Genomic DNA, 3,404 nt, shown 5'->3' with positions numbered 1-3,404 from the left:
GAATCACAAGTCAGCCAGAAATGTAGCAGCTTAGGGAGGAAACGCTGCTGGTATCAGCATGTCACATAATAGTTTCACTGGCCGTGGCCAACAGACCTCAGCACCCAAACACCTTAAATCCTGCTGCGCGTTACCTTCACGGCCGCTGCGCTTCGCCCTCCACACCTGCTGTTCGCCACACACACACACACACACACACACACACACACACACACACACACCGTGCACTTTCACACGTCATAGAGCCAGAGCCAGCTTGTGCACAGAGTAAAACACAGAGTCTCCGGTCATCCCTCAGACGCCGCTTTCGGTCAATCAGTGCATCGTCGCCTGGCTAAGCCTTAACTGTCAAATTTAGACCCAGTCAACGTGCGCTCACAGGGCGACTGGCTTAATGGCTTGTCCGTCTGTGGCAGCGCTGACCGAGCGTTACATAACACTACGTCATGGAACTGGATGTGGCCTTTCTCTCTTCACTCACAGCTGGGACACTGCTTGTTCTCGGACCCAGTTTGAGACATCATTCTAATGTTCCGCCATTCGGAAAAGTTCATCTGAAATTAAGATTCGCGCTGTACTCAGGGAACCTCTGTGAGCACAGTGGTGAATTCATTAGACCTGAGAAAAACCTGCAAAGACAGGGTCATCAAATATTTAAGATTTTTCTCATGGAAGTTGCAGTATTTTCACCTTCCAAAGCACCAAACCAAACACGTTTTTTTTAGAGAGAATGCACTCAGTCAGCTTCATAAATAAGTTAAGTTTCAGTGTGTTTGAGGATTGGAAATGGTTAAAAGAACAACCATTTTTTCCCCTTGTGGTTGTGAAAGTGTCTCCTCAAGGTTTAGAGAACAACACGACTGTGAATTAGCAAAGCAGCAGCGAGAAGCGACAACACCTGCTGACAGTAATGATGCATGCCCCGAAACGATCCTTCCAGACGAGCTGAAAGTAGGCCTCGGTGCTGCCTCGCATGCCCCGCATGCACACCGTGCACCACAATGCATTCAAGGCAGGCACTGCATGTGTTCACTCATCTGCGGACGTGCTTGTGTGGACTGACAGTTCTACCTGTGTGACGTTAGGAAATTACAACAGAGGGAATTTATAATTGCTTTGCCCGGGCTTCAGTCTCTGGAGTGTTAGGGTGGGGTGGGGGGGGGTGGGGGGGGTGGGGGGATGGGGTTATTTTAAAGTGCACAGACGTGAGCCGGCCAATTTAGACTGAGCGCAAACTGCTGACTTTCCTACATCGTCAGCGATTTCGTGTCTGTTCGGGGCGGGACACGTGCGAAGAAATGAAGAGAGCCTGAGAAATAAGGGTGTCTATGGGAAGTCCGTGTGGACAACGAATCCTCTGTCCCAATCAGCGAAGATCCAGCACCCTCACTTATCTCTCTTTACCGGATACAATACAAGAGGCCACTCCATCGATTTTACACACACACACACAGGCTAGTTTACTGGTCATGAGGGGTACTAGGGTGTAATGTCTTCTGTGGCTCAGGAGGAGTTTTGTCAAAGTCTGAAAAAATAACCCTGATCATTATATGAGACAAATTCATAACAGTAAAAGCCTGCATTACAAACTGGGGTCACCGAGGTGGGCTTTTAACAAGATGTGCATGGCCAGGCAAGTCTCATAAAAACACTGTTGTTTTTGCGTTATGGCAAATGTAAGATCCATCATCTGACCCATTAAAAGGACTAGATTCAGGATGTGTTCCGCTGCAGAAGAGAGCGCTTGACTGCAAAAAGGACTGATTGCAGGAATCATTTAACTGGGAAAGTTGGATACTACTTGGTACTGGGTTATTTCGGGCGACGCCCTAAAGGTAACGAGTACCGATACCCGTTTTTCGCCATGAGGATGACTTTGGTAATTCCTTAACTTTTCATCGAGCGCCATCATCGGGTCATCGCTAAACCTGGGAAATATCTCTGGAACGCCCCTTTATTTAAGAGTTGAGCAATAAGTGGCAAAATTAGGATGTGGTCCCCACATTCGAAACACGCGTAATAAATCACAAAGACCGACACTTTAATTCGGTCGAACATAAAGGTTGCCGATGTCATTTGCTGTGACGTATACTGTAAGTGCAGAAAATAGTCGTTATCCCGTTAAAGGTTCATCTGACACATCAGTGAGCCGGTGATGAGGTCAAGGTTGTGCGTGTCAGATCAGCAATCATTCGCCTTACCCACAAGTCACCAGCGGGAAAATGTATCGGAGACCTTTTGTACGTCAATCTATTCATCCCTAGAATAATTCTCGCGCGATATCTCGGACTTAAAGCGCGTCTTCGATCATTTCAGAGTGTGCAGGGACTGTAGGCTAATCCCTTGCCAAAGACCCAGCAGCTTTGCATTTCATTTTTTCAGCTCCTCTGCCTTCGTCTTTCTTTCCCTCCTCAACCCACTTTCTCCCTCGTCATGCCTCCGCACAATGAAAATCACAAGCGGTGTTTGTGGTGAGGATGTCTGGCTTTTTCTTATCCATGTCCGTAAGCTTATTAAAGACAATTAATCTGTCTGGGTTTACAGGTTTTTAATTCTCATGGTTGTAGAGGCTGTATTACAGCGAATGCAGGTGGTTTTCTATGTTGTGCAGGACTTAAACACACCTCACTCTCTGGCTTTGTTAGAGTCAGGACTACAAGTGCAATCCTCTCAAATATCACACGTGCATTCACGCCCACACAGATGCACTAAAGGGCACGCATGCACGAATACATCTTTTTATACATATTCATCACTCTGTTCAAAGCCTTTTTTTTAAATTATTATTCACCCTTTCTATAAACCTGCTGCTACTTTTTTTTTTTTTCCTTCTTTCTCATCAAAGCATCACAATCCCCAAATAAATGAGCGCAAGGGTCATCGCATTGTGTCTCTTTGAGGTGACGTCTTTGACATGTGTGATGGTATTCAACAAACACGACGTCTATGTAAAGACCCGCTAAAGGTTCTGCGTCTTTATTTGGAAGCGCGGGTCATCCTCACTCCTGTTCACCCGACAGAAATAAAACGGGATGAAGACGGATTAGACGGTGACGTCACCAATTCACGCTCTAGGAAAATGTCATCCCGTGCTGGAAGTATATGTCACAGAGGTTCCTGGAATAATAACGCTGGCTTCATTCTGGTCTGTGGAATAGAAGGCTGATCGTTATTAATTAAACCGAACCCTTTTTACCTCATTTTAATATTAGTTTCTCTACCATTGGCGCTTGCATCCGTGGGGGGGAGTTGTATTAATTGCAAACAAGCAGAACTCCTGTGTCGCTGTTTTGGGAGATTTGTAACTACTCCCCATTCACAGCCACTCTCACTCACATTGGCAGCTCTGTAATACCAGTACTGTCTTCTGCTTGTACCACAGAATGATGGTGCTAGTGTTTTAC

This window comes from Cebidichthys violaceus, unplaced genomic scaffold (genome assembly GCF_023349555.1).
Source record: "Cebidichthys violaceus isolate CVI_PGR_0920_01 unplaced genomic scaffold, fCebVio1.0.p SCAF_50, whole genome shotgun sequence".
Taxonomy (NCBI): domain Eukaryota; kingdom Metazoa; phylum Chordata; class Actinopteri; order Perciformes; family Stichaeidae; genus Cebidichthys; species Cebidichthys violaceus.
The sequence above is the reverse complement of the archived record's forward strand: the minus strand, read 5'-3'. Positions refer to the sequence as shown.